Raw genomic sequence first — 14,612 nt, 5'->3', positions numbered from 1 at the left:
GGGTCTGCAGAACTATAAGAGGAACAACAATATGAACTAACCAATACCCCCAGAGCTTGTGTCTCTAGCTGCATATGTAGCAAATGATGACCTAGTAGGCCATCAATGGGAGGAGAGGCCCTTGGTCTTATGAAGATTCTATGACCCAGGATAGGGGAATGCCAGGGCCAGGAAGGGGGAATGGGTCAGTTGGGGAGTAGGGGGAGGGGAGGGTATAGGGGATTTTCAGAGAGAAAACTAGGAAAAGGGATAACATTTGAAATGTAAATGAAGAAAACATCTAATAAAAAAAAGGAATGTGTAAAACATGGATATCACAACTGATAACCTTGAGTTACAAAATTTGGTGAAGGTTTGCTACCAAAATTTAGGGAAAAAAGACTTTTCTATGTCCCATGTCTACTTAGTCTCTGGTAAGTTTGTATATTACAAGAATTCTTTCCATTTTGTAATTCAGTTATAACTAATAAAAAAAGATGAAGTATGTTAATATAAAAAAGACTTAGAAAAATAGCCATTCAGAAAAAAATAATTCCCCACAGAGCCTATAACTGACCCAATCATAAGCTTTTGACTAAGATTATAAGCCCAACCAAGAATTCCCTCCTATAGATAAGGTCTCAAATTTGGGCAGAAAGCAGTTGGTACTTCCCAAAACAGTGATGCCTCTAGCACACCAGTGGCCACAAATTACCTAACAGGTCAGTATCATATCATACAAGGTCCATGTTACTGTCCAAAAGGCAACATTTTACAGCAATGCCCTACAGTTTCTTGCTTTTACTTTATTTCTGTCTTTTTTACACAGTTTTGGCATGACTCAGGTGTTAACCCTGATGTGTGTGGTGTTTGTTTTGTTTTGTTTTGTTTTGCATTAGCCTTCATGCCCTCTGGTATCATAAAGCATAGCCAGTTCAGCACTGACTTATCTATATTCTATAACCAAAGTAGTGTTTTCAGCAATGGGGTCTCACTACTTATGAGCAATCAACTACAATGATAGTTTATAAGGTCTTGAGAGCCCCCAGGACACTCTGGCTAACAGTTTGTAGGAAAATAACTTGAACTGGTATTCCAAAATGTGAATTCTAAATAACACACAAAAACAAAAGACAACAAGAGATTTAAATTATCCATGTTTGGAAGATATTGCCATACTTTCTCTATTGTGATTAACTCATAAACTGGTGAATTTCCACAAGGCTTTTAATACATCTTTAGTTTTTCTTACAACCCTCCCTGATGCTTGTATCTCCCACAACCCTTTTACATCCATCCATGCTTAAAATTTAACCCTCGGAATTTTCACCCTCTTCCAATTATACCTTCAGTTTGATTAAGTAGTAAGTTTTCATATAGAGATGTTTTCTTTTTTGCTCATTTTGGTTGCCCTTTCTCTTCTGTCGCCTCATTTACATCCCTCACCTCCTTCTTTCTTAAACACTTATGACTGTATTATCTTATATATATTCTGCTTTCCTCACTCCCTGTATGTATCACTTAAAAGAATATTCTCTTTCAAGTGTATTGGTTTCCACATATAGTCCAAATTAAACATGCAAAATAAAATATTTAAAACTAGAATACACATAAAAGATTGACCATGAATGGTTTTTTTTCTGTACCTGAGTTATCTCACTCACTGTAATTTTTTCCATATTCTTCATTTTCCTGCAAATTTCTTCCTTAGTTACAAAATGTGATCTTTACAAGGAAAACTGGTTTTTAATTTTAAAAAAAGTCTTTTTATCAACTATTAATATTTGGTAGATACATGCAAAAGCCAGATCCAAAAGAAAATATGAATCAATATGACAAAATTGACAATTATAGAAAAATTAGACCCAAACCATCAAATTATTCCATTTTATGCTCAATATACATTTATTAAGTTAGTCCATAACATGATCCATAGAGCAATATTAAAGTGTTGAAAAGTTTTTAAGCCATATGAGATTTTTATATAAATATATATTCAATCCTTATTTCTTTTAAGAAGAGGGGATTCCTTTTATTTTTATCTTTTTGAGAATTGCATCTTAACGCCTTCTTTGAACTTCAAATACAACATGACTTACCATTTAAGCTCCTGCTAGCTTCTTTATATTTCCCCATTTATTAAGCACATATTCTTTTTACTTACACTATAATCTGAATACAATTTCCCCTCCTTTTACTCCTCCCAGATCCTCTTTCATCTGGATTCACTCCCTTTCTGTCTCTTAGAATTTTTTTTCTAATAACAACAAAACATAAAAAAAAGCCATCATATCAAAGTTGAACAAGCTAAACCAACAGAAAAGTAGTCACAAGGGAAAACACAAGAATCAGAGACCCACTTGTTTACACATCCAAGAATCTTATAAAAGTATTAAACTGAAAGCTATAGTAGGTATGAAGAAGACATGATACAGACCTGTGTAGGTCCCATGCTTACTGCTTCAATTTCTGTGAGTTCATATGAGGTTTGCTCCATTGTTTTAGAGTCCCTTGTTCTTCTATCCTCCATCCCCTCTGGCTCGCTCACTCCCTCTGTCTCCTCTTCTGTGGGTTTCCTGAGATCTGAGGGGGAGGAATTTGATAGAGACATCTCTTTTTGAGCTGTATGTTCTAAGATGTGTGTGTGTATCTGTCTGTCTGTCTGTCTGTCTCTCTCTCTCTCTCTCTCTCTCTGTGTGTGTGTGTGTGTGTGTGTGTGTGTGTGTGTGTGTGTGTGTGTGTGATATGTCTGTGCGTCTCCGTATTTGTTCCCATCTGGTACATGTGGAAGATTCTCTAATGATGGCTGAACAAAGCACTGCTCTATGAGTATAGCAGAATGACATTAGGAGTCATTTCAATCATTTTTGTTTTTAAGATCAGTGAGTAGCATTTGGCTTTACCATAGATCTATGGACTATCTGCACTCTGGTTATTGGTTTCCCAAACAGTATCAGGCATGAGTTTCCAGCCTTACATCAAATGAGACATTGATTGGCTGCTCTCACAGGGTTTGTGCTGCTGTTGCCCTAGTATATTTTGCAGGCAGGACAGGTTGTAAATCAAAGGTTTTGTGGATGTTTTTGTGTATGTGTTTTTCTTTTGCCAGTCTGCAGAGTACCTTTCTGTGCATAGACAATAGGACATGAGGGTGAAGCTCCTCTCAATGTTCAATGCTTTCTTTGTGTGAATCTTGTCTTCAGCAAAGATGGTCTTTCTGTAAATTGTGGAGAACAACCTATTACGCTGGCAAAGGTCTTAGTTGAGAACCTCTTCTTTATTTTTCGTAATTAGATACTGAAAATAGCCCTATTCCCAAAAAGAGGTCAATTGGTACATACACAATGAAATAATAGTCGGTGATAAAAATAGTGTAATTCAACCATATGATAAAGGAATGGCATATGGTGGATGAAATAAATTATGTCAGAAAATAGAATGCATAAGATTTTATTTTGGTTGTTCAAAACAGCAAATGGAAGCTAACAAATGGTAAAGGTTATTAGTCAACCGGGAAGGGTAAATATATAAAGGAAGAGAGTCATTTCAGGGGGGCAAGTGAATTGTGGGATAGCCACATAACCTATCTTTAATATGATAACTTTTCCATGTCTATATAAGTACATATAATTATAAAACATGTTTACTCAAGTATGAGTAACTTAATGTCAATTATTAACATCTATATTAAAACCTAAGATATCAAAAATGTTCAAACTATCATTAATCACATTATTTAAAAATAAAACTTTAGAGAGGACAGGTGTCCGCCTGGCTTGGGAGGCGACCTCAGCCTCAGCAGCAGCGGTCGCCATCTGGGTTCCGGGACTCCGCGGGACCTAGGAAATTAGTCTGAACAGGTTAGAGGGTGCACCAGAGAACCGGACAGCTTCTGGGACGGGCGGAAGCACAGAGCCGCTGAGGCAGCAGCCTGGGCGGGCCGCAGACAACCGGCCACCATCCGGACCAGAGGACAGGTGTCCGCCTGGCTTGGGAGGCAGCCTCAGCCTCAGCAGCAGCGGTCGCCATCTGGGTTCCGGGACTCCGCGGGACCTAGGAAATTAGTCTGAACAGGTTAGAGGGTGCACCAGAGAACCGGACAGCTTCTGGGACGGGCGGAAGCACAGAGCCGCTGAGGCAGCAGCCTGGGCGGGCCGCAAATAACCGGCCACCATCCAGACCAGAGGACAGGTGTCCGCCTGGCTTGGGAGGCGACCTCAGCCTCAGCAGCAGCGGTCGCCATCTTGGTTCCGGGACTCAGCAGAATTTAGGAAATTAGTCTGAACAGGTTAGAGGGTGCGCCAGAGAACCGAACAGCTTCTGGGACGGGCAGAAGCACAGAGCCGCTGAGGCAGCAGCCTGGGCGGGCCGCAGACAACCGGCCACCATCCGGACCAGAGGACAGGTGTCCGCCTGGCTCGGGAGACGGCCTCAGCCTCAGGAGCAGCGGTCACCATCTGGGTTCCAGGACTCCCTGGAACTTAGGATTTTAGTCTGCACAGGTGAGAGTCTGCACCACAGAAGCTGACAGCTTCTGGGAACTGCCAAAGCAACACAGCTTCTGAGAGAGGCCCTGTTTTGGGCCTTCTTCTTCCACCAGGAGGAGGTCCAAAAACAAGATATCTGCGCACCTTCCCTGTAAGAGAGCTTGCCAGCAGAGAGTGCTCTGAGCACTGAAACTCAGAGGAGAGAATCTGTCTCCCAGGTCTGCTGAGAGACGGTAACAGAATCACCAGAAGAACAATCTCTAAACAGAGTCAACTATAACTACTAACTCCAGAGATTACCAGATGGCGAAAGGTAAACGTAGGAATCCTACTAACAGGAACCAAGACCACTCACCATCATCAGAACCCAGTACTCCCACTTCGCCCAGTCCAGGGCACCCCAACACACCCGAAAACCTAGACCTAGATTTAAAAGCATATCTCATGATGATGGTAGAGGACATCAAGAAGGACTTTAATAAATCACTTAAAGAAATACAGGAGAACACTGCTAAAGAGTTACAAGTCCTTAAAGAAAAACAGGAAAACACAATCAAACAGGTAGAAGTCCTTACAGAAAAAGAGGAAAAAACATACAAACAGGTGATGGAAATGAACAAAACCATACTAGACCTAAAAAGGGAAGTAGAAACAATAAAGAAAACTCAAAGTGAGGCAACACTGGAGATAGAAACCCTAGGAAAGAAATCTGGAACCATAGATTTGAGCATCAGCAACAGAATACAAGAGATGGAAGAGAGAATCTCAGGTGCAGAAGATTCCATAGAGAACATCGGCACAACAATCAAAGAAAATGGAAAATGCAAAAAGATCCTAACTCAAAACATCCAGGAAATCCAGGACACAATGAGAAGACCAAACCTACGGATAATAGGAGTGGATGAGAATGAAGATTTTCAACTCAAAGGACCAGCAAACATCTTCAACAAAATTATTGAAGAAAACTTCCCAAATATAAAGAAAGAGATACCTATGAACATACAAGAAGCCTACAGAACTCCAAATAGACTGGACCAGAAAAGAAATTCCTCCCGACACATAATAATCAGAACAACAAATGCACTAAATAAAGATAGAATACTAAAAGCGGTAAGGGAAAAAGGTCAAGTAACATACAAAGGCAAGCCTATCAGAATTACACCAGATTTTTCACCAGAGACTATGAAAGCCAGAAGAGCCTGGACAGATGTTATACAGACACTAAAAGAACACAAATTCCAGCCCAGGCTACTATACCCAGCCAAACTCTCAATTACCATAGATGGAGAAACCAAAGTATTCCACGACAAAACCAAATTCTCACATTATCTCTCCACGAATCCAGCCCTTCAAAGGGTAATAACAGAAAAAAACCAATACAAGAACGGGAACAATGCCCTAGAAAAAACAAGAAGGTAATCCCCCAACAAACCTAAAAGAAGACAGCCACAAGAACAGAATGCCAACTTTAACAACAAAAATAACAGGAAGCAACAATTACTTTTCCTTAATATCTCTTAACATCAATGGTCTCAACTCCCCAATAAAAAGACATAGACTAACAAACTGGCTACACAAACAAGACCCAACATTTTGCTGTATACAGGAGACACATCTCAGAGAAAAAGATAGACACTACCTCAGAATAAAAGGCTGGAAAACAATTTTCCAAGCAAATGGTATGAAGAAACAAGCTGGAGTAGCCATCCTAATATCTGATAAGATTGACTTCCAACCCAAAGTCATCAAAAAAGACAAGGAGGGGCACTTTGTTCTCATCAAAGGTAAAATCCTCCAGGAGGAACTCTCAATTCTGAATATCTATGCGCCAAATACAAGGGCAGCCACATTCATTAAAGAAACTTTAGTAAAGCTCAAAGCACACATTGCACCTCACACAATAATAGTGGGAGACTTCAACACACCACTTTCACCAATGGACAGATCATGGAAACAGAAACTAAACAGGGACACACTGAAACTAACAGAAGTGATGAAACAAATGGATCTGACAGATATCTACAGAACATTTTATCCTAAAACAAAAGGATATACCTTCTTCTCAGCACCTCATGGTACCTTCTCCAAAATTGACCACATAATAGGTCACAAAACAGGCCTCAATAGATACAAAAATATTGAAATTGTCCCATGTATCCTATCAGATCACCATGCACTAAGGCTGATCTTCAATAACAAAAAAAATAACAGAAAGCCAACACTCACGTGGAAACTGAACAACACTCTTCTCAATGATACCTTGGTCAAGGAAGGAATAAAGAAAGAAATTAAAGACTTTTTAGAGTTTAATGAAAATGAAGCCACAACGTACCCAAACCTTTGGGACACAATGAAAGCATTTCTAAGAGGGAAACTCATAGCTCTGAGTGCCTCCATGAAGAAACGGGAGAGAGCACATACTAGCAGCTTGACAACACATCTAAAAGCTCTAGAAAAAAAGGAAGCAAATTCACCCAAGAGGAGTAGACGGCAGGAAATAATCAAACTCAGGGGTGAAATCAACCAAGTGGAAACAAGAAGAACTATTCAAAGAATTAACCAAACGAGGAGTTGGTTCTTTGAGAAAATCAACAAGATAGATAAACCCTTAGCTAGACTCACTAGAGGGCACAGAGACAAAATCCTAATTAACAAAATCAGAACTGAAAAGGGAGACATAACAACAGATCCTGAAGAAATCCAAAACACCATCAGATCCTTCTACAAAAGGCTATACTCAACAAAACTGGAAAACCTGGACGAAATGGACAAATTTCTGGACAGATACCAGGTACCAAAGTTGAATCAGGATCAAGTTGACCTTCTAAACAGTCCCATATCCCCTAAAGAAATAGAAGCAGTTATAAATAGTCTCCCAGCCAAAAAAAGCCCAGGACCAGACGGGTTTAGTGCAGAGTTCTATCAGACCTTCAAAGAAGATCTAATTCCAGTTCTGCACAAACTTTTTCACAAGATAGAAGTAGAAAGTACTCTACCCAACTCATTTTATGAAGCCACTATTACTCTGATACCTAAACCACAGAAAGATCCAACAAAGATAGAGAACTTCAGACCAATTTCTCTTATGAATATCGATGCAAAAATCCTCAATAAAATTCTCGCTAACCGAATCCAAGATCACATTAAAGCAATCATCCATCCTGACCAAGTAGGTTTTATTCCAGGAATGCAGGGATGGTTTAATATACGAAAATCCATCAATGTAATCCACTATATAAACAAACTCAAAGACAAAAACCACATGATCATCTCGTTGGATGCAGAAAAAGCATTTGACAAGATCCAACACCCATTCATGATAAAAGTTCTGGAAAGATCAGGAATTCAAGGCCCATACCTAAACATGATAAAAGCAATCTACAGCAAACCAGTAGCCAACATCAAAGTAAATGGAGAGAAACTGGAAGCAATCCCACTAAAATCAGGGACTAGACAAGGCTGCCCACTTTCTCCCTACCTTTTCAACATAGTACTTGAAGTATTAGCCAGAGCAATTCGACAACAAAAGGAGATCAAGGGGATACAAATTGGAAAGGAGGAAGTCAAACTATCACTTTTTGCAGATGATATGATAGTATATATAAGTGACCCTAAAAATTCCACCAGAGAACTCCTAAACCTGATAAACAGCTTCGGTGAAGTAGCTGGATATAAAATTAACTCAAACAAGTCAATGGCCTTTCTCTACACAAAGAATAAACAGGCTGAGAAAGAAATTAGGGAAACAACACCCTTCTCAATAGTCACAAATAATATAAAATATCTCGGCGTGACTCTAACTAAGGAAGTGAAAGATCTGTATGATAAAAACTTCAAGTCTCTGAAGAAAGAAATTAAAGAAGATCTCAGAAGATGGAAAGATCTCCCATGCTCATGGATTGGCAGGATCAATATTGTAAAAATGGCTATCTTGCCAAAAGCAATCTACAGATTCAATGCAATCCCCATCAAAATTCCAACTCAATTCTTCAATGAATTAGAAGGAGCAATTTGCAAATTCATCTGGAATAACAAAAAACCTAGGATAGCAAAAACTCTTCTCAAGGATAAAAGAACCTCTGGTGGAATCACCATGCCGGACCTAAAGCTTTACTACAGAGCAATTGTGGTAAAAACTGCATGGTACTGGTATAGAGACAGACAAGTAGACCAATGGAATAGAATTGAAGACCCAGAAATGAACCCACACACCTATGGTCACTTGATCTTCGACAAGGGAGCTAAAACCATCCAGTGGAAGAAAGACAGCATTTTCAACAAATGGTGCTGGCACAACTGGTTGTTATCATGTAGAAGAATGCGAATCAATCCATACTTATCTCCTTGTACTAAGGTCAAATCTAAATGGATCAAAGAACTTCACATAAAACCAGAGACACTGAAACTTATAGAGGAGAAAGTGGGGAAAAGCCTTGAAGATATGGGCACAGGGGAAAAATTCCTAAACAGAACAGCAATGGCTTGTGCTGTAAGATCGAGAATTGACAAATGGGACCTAATGAAACTCCAAAGTTTCTGCAAGGCAAAAGACACCGTCAATAAGACAAAGAGACCACCAACAGATTGGGAAAGGATCTTTACCTATCCTAAATCAGATAGGGGACTAATATCCAACATATATAAAGAACTCAAGAAGGTGGACTTCAGAAAATCAAACAACCCCATTAAAAAATGGGGCTCAGAACTGAACAAAGAATTCTCACCTGAGGAATACCGAATGGCAGAGAAGCACCTGAAAAAATGTTCAACATCCTTAATCATCAGGGAAATGCAAATCAAAACAACCCTAAGATTCCACCTCACACCAGTCAGAATGTCTAAGATCAAAAATTCAGGTGACAGCAGATGCTGGCGAGGATGTGGAGAAAGAGGAACACTCCTCCATTGTTGGTGGGATTGCAGGCTTGTACAACCACTCTGGAAATCCGTCTGGCGGTTCCTCAGAAAATTGGACATAGTACTACCAGAGGATCCAGCAATACCTCTCCTGGGCATATATCCAGAAGATGCCCCAACTGGTAAGAAGGACACATGCTCCACTATGTTCATAGCAGCATTATTTATAATAGCCAGAAGCTGGAAAGAACCCAGATGCCCCTCAACAGAGGAATGGATACAGAAAATGTGGTACATCTACACAATGGAGTACTACTCAGCTATTAAAAAGAATGAATTTATGAAATTCCTAGCCAAATGGATGGACCTGGAGGGCATCATCCTGAGTGAGGTAACACATTCACAAAGGAACTCACACAATATGTACTCACTGATAAGTGGATATTAGCCCAAAACCTAGGATACCCAAGATATAAGATACAATTTCCTAAACACATGAAACTCAAGAAAAATGAAGACTGAAGTGTGGACACTATGCCCCTCCTTAGAAGTGGGAACAAAACACCCTTGGAAGGAGTTACAGAGACAAAGTTTGGAGCTGAGATTAAAAGGTGGACCATGTAGAGACTGCCTTATCCAGGGATCCACCCCATAATCAGCATCCAAACGCTGACACCATTGCATACACTAGCAAGATTTTATCGAAAGGACCCAGATGTAGCTGTCTCTTGTGAGACTATGCCGGGGCCTAGCAAACACAGAAGTGGATGCCCACAGTCAGCTAATGGATGGATCACAGGGCTCCCAATGGAGGAGCTAGAGAAAGTACCCAAGGAGCTAAAGGGATCTGCAACCCTATAGGTGGATCAACATTATGAACTAACCAGTACCCCGGAGCTCTTGACTCTAGCTGCATATGTATCAAAAGATGGCCTAGTCGGCCATCACTGGAAAGAGAGGCCCATTGGACACACAAACTTTATATGCCCCAGAACAGGGGAACGCCAGGGCCAAAAAGGGGGAGTGGGCGGGTAGGGGAGTGGGGGTGGGTGGGTATGGGGGACTTTTGGTATAGCATTGGAACTGTAAATGAGCTAAATACCTAATAAAAAATGGAAAAAAAATCAAAAAAAAAAAAAACTTTCCTTCAAGAAATCTATTAATCCTGTTTAATATAGGAAGGAAGCAGACCAAGCATACATGCATAAAAGCATCCTGCCCATATCAAGATTATATTGTGATAATTACATTTCATAAAAAATATGATATAATCTGTTTTGTACTCACAATTAAAATACCAACTAAGTCAATTGATTTGTACATTGTGGTCAAGTAAAAATCAAAATTGAAGAATCTGTATCCTAAGTATTTATTTTCAGATAAAAACTACTTTTTCAAAACCAGTAATTTTTAAGGTCAGCTTGATTTAAATGAGGTTTTGTTTTCTTCTCTAGTCTGAATTGTGGAATGTGAAACAATTGGAATATTCTCAACATGTTCCCATGAGATTCCCAAGGAAAATTAATTCTATGCTCTGTTCTGCTCTAACACAGGGCAGGAAAATTGAACCCATGAGACTCTTACAGGTCAGAAATCTGTGTCAGGCTAAGGAAAAGGACTTCAATGGAGTATATGCATCCAATGCACACCGAGAAAGAATAGAAAAGAATCATGTCTATGAAAGAAAACATTGGTAAGCCAACTCACCTCCCTGACTCTCCTCTTTAAGACAGTTCGGCAAGCTCTTCTTACTCCATTGCAGATGTGCTTACTCTGACTAAAGATGATAATGGCATGTTCAGCTTCTGACACTTTCACTAGAAAAATAATGTATTATTATTCTCTCTAGTTATTACTAGAATTTCCATTATCTTCAGAGCAACAGTGAAATAAACACAATGGAGCATAGGTCCTGCCTCAAAATGATTTCCAAGTTAGAATTCTGTGGAAGTTTTGACATAACACAGAGAAAGAGAGTTGTACGGGGCATGAGAAGTGATAGTGCTACAAAGTGTAAGATTAAATTCTGTGCAAAGTAATGGATGGATCTTACTTTACCCCTCAGTCTATGTAATGTATTAAATCACTCTTGGTCCAAGTTTCTTTTTATAAAAATTGAAAATTGACGGACTTGGAGATTCTTAGAATTAATATGACATAAACATATTGATTATGTTTAATATTATGTATTTTTACAATACTAAAAGAATAATTTCTGCTATAATTTAATGGCTTAAAACAATAGTAATTTATTCTTCCAATTTTGTGGAAGTCAAAAGTCAGTAAAATATATTTCTATCAGGGCTGAGTTCTTTTTGGAGAATGTGGTGGGAATCCTTTCATCTTCCTGTAAGTATCAGCATTTCTGGACTTGAGACTAAAATATTCTTATCCCTGATTTCTCTTCCAGGAGTCTCTTCCAAAAATCACTGTCATTGGAGTTAGTTTCTACATAGACTATCTAGAATATTCTTGTGCTGTCAATTCACATACTAGATCCATTTTGTAGATATGTTTCACGGATTATGGAATATATTTAGGTCGTCAGAAAAGTGGACATTATCAATCGATTAAATTGTTAGAGCTTTGCATAAAAATTATTGTTAAAAAACAAACAAATAAGATGACTTTTTTTTTTTTTGGTTTTTCGAACAGGGTTTCTCTGTGTAGCTCTAGCTATCCAGGAACTCACTTTGTAGGCCAGGCTGGCCTCGAACTCAGAAATCGGCCTGCTTCTGCCTCCCAAGTGCTGGAATTAAAGGTGTGTGCCACCATGCCCGGCTATAAGATGACTTTTTTTATTAGGTATTTTCCTCATTTACATTTCCAATGCTATCCCAAAAGGCCCCCATACTCTCCCACACACACACTCCCCTACCCACCTGCTCCCACTTTTTGGCCCTGGCATTCCCCTATACTGGGACATATAAAGTTTGTATGTCCAATGGGCCTCTCTTTCCAGAGATGGCTGACTAGGCCATCTTTTGATACATATGCAGCTAGAGTCAAGAGCTCCGGGGTATTGGTTAGTTTATAATATTGTTCCACCTATAGGGTTGCAGATCCCTTTAGCTCCTTGGGTACTTTCTCTAGCTCCTCCATTGGGGGCCCTGTGATCCATCCAATAGCTGACTGTGAGCATCCACTTATGTGTTTGCTAGGCCCTGGCATAGTCTCACTAGAGAAAGCTATATCAGGGTCCTATCAGCACAATCTTCCTAGTGTATGTAATGATGTCAGCATTTGGAGGCTGATTATGGGATGGATCCCTGGATATGGCAGTCTCTACATGGTCCATCCTTTGTCTCAGCTCCAAACTTTGTCTCTGTAACTCCTTCCATGGGTGTTTTGTTCCCAATTCTAAGAAGGGGCAAAGTGTCCACACTTTGGTCTTCGTTCTTCTTGAGATTAATGTGTTTTGCAAATTATAAAATATCTTGGGTATTCTAAGTTTCTGGGCTAATATCCACTTATCATTGAGTACATATCCTTTGAGTTCTTTTGTGATTGGGTTACCTCACTCAGGATAATGTCCTCTAGGTCCAACCATTTGCCTAGGAATCTCATAAATTCATTCTTTTTTAATAGCTGAGTAATAGTCCAATGTGTAAATGTACCACATTTTTTGTATCCATTCCTCTGTTGAGGGGCACCTGGGTTCTTTCCAGCTTCTGGCTATTATAAATGAGGCTGCTATGAACATAGTGGAGCATGTTTCTTTCTTACTAGTTGGAACATCTTCTGGATATATGTCCAGGAGAGGTATTGCAGGATCCTCAGGTAGTACCATGTCCAATTTTCTGAGAAACCACCAGATTGATTTCGAGAGTGGTTGTACAAGCTTGCAATCCCACCAACAGTGGAGGAGTGTTCCTCTTTCTCCACATCCTCACCAACATCTACTGTCACCTGAATTTTTGATCTTAGCCATTCTGACTGGTGTGAGATGGAATCTCAGGGTTGTTTTGATTTGCATTTCCCTGATGACTAAGGTGCTGAACAATTTTACAGGTGTTTCTCAGCCATTCGGTATTCGTCAGGTGAGAATTCTTTGTTTAGCTCTCAGCCTCATTTTTAATGGGGTTATTTGATTTTCTGGAGTCAACCTTCTTGAGTTCTTTATATATATTGGATATTAGTCCCCTATCTGATTTAGGATAGGTAAAGATCCTTTCCAAATCTTTGGTGGCCTTTTTGTCTTATTGACTGTGTCTTTTGCCTTACAGAAGCTTTGGAGTTTCATGAGGTCCCATTTGTCAATTCTCGATCTTACAGCACAAGCCATTGCTGTTCTATTCAGGAATTTTTCCCCTGTACCCATATCTTCGAGGCTTCTCCCCACTTTCTCCTCTATAAGTTCCAGTGTCTCTGGTTTTATGTGGAGATCCTCAATCCACTTAGATTTGACCTTAGTACAAGTTGATAGAAATGGATCAATTCACATTCTTCTACATGATAACCACCAGTTGTGCAAGCACCATTTGTTGAAAATGCTGTCTTTTTTCCACTGGATGGATTTAACACTCTTGTCAAAGATCAAGTGACCATAGGTGTGTGGGATCATTTCTGGGTCTTCAATTCTATTCCATTGGTCTACTTTTCTGTCGTTATACGAGTACCATGCCGTTTTTATCACAATTGCTCTGTAGTAAAGCTTTATGTAAGGCATGGTGATTCCACCAGAGGTTCTTTTATCCTTGAGAAGAGTTTTTGCTATCCTAGGTTTTTTGTTATTCCAGATGAATTTGCAGATTGTCCTTTCTAATTCCTTGAAGAATTGAGTTGGAATTTTGATGGGGATTGCATTGAATCTGTAGATTGCTTTTGGCAATATAGACATTTTTACAATGTTAATCCTGTCAATCCTTGAGCATGGGAGGTCTTTCCATTTTCTGAGATTTTCTTTAATTTCTATCATCAGAGACTTGAGGTTCTTATCATACAGATCTTTCAATTCCTTAGTTAGAGTCACGGAATGGTATTTTATATTATTTGTGACTATTGAGAAGGGTGTTGTTTCCCTAATTTCTTTCTCAGCCTGTTTATTCTTTGTGTAGAGAAAGGCCATTGACTTGTTTGAGTTAATTTTATATCCAGCTACTTCACCGAAACTGTTTATCAGATTTAGGAGTTCTCTGGTGGAATTTTTAGGGTCACTTATATATACTATCATATCATCTGCAAAAAGTGATATTTTGATTTCTTCTTTTCCAATTTGTATCCCCTTGATCTCCTTTTGTTGTCAAATTGCTCTGGCTAGGAATTCAAGTACAATGTTGAATAGGTAGG

The sequence above is a fragment of the Mus musculus genome, chromosome 14, assembly GCF_000001635.26.
Source record: "Mus musculus strain C57BL/6J chromosome 14, GRCm38.p6 C57BL/6J".
Lineage (NCBI taxonomy): Eukaryota > Metazoa > Chordata > Mammalia > Rodentia > Muridae > Mus > Mus musculus.
The sequence above is the reverse complement of the archived record's forward strand: the minus strand, read 5'-3'. Positions refer to the sequence as shown.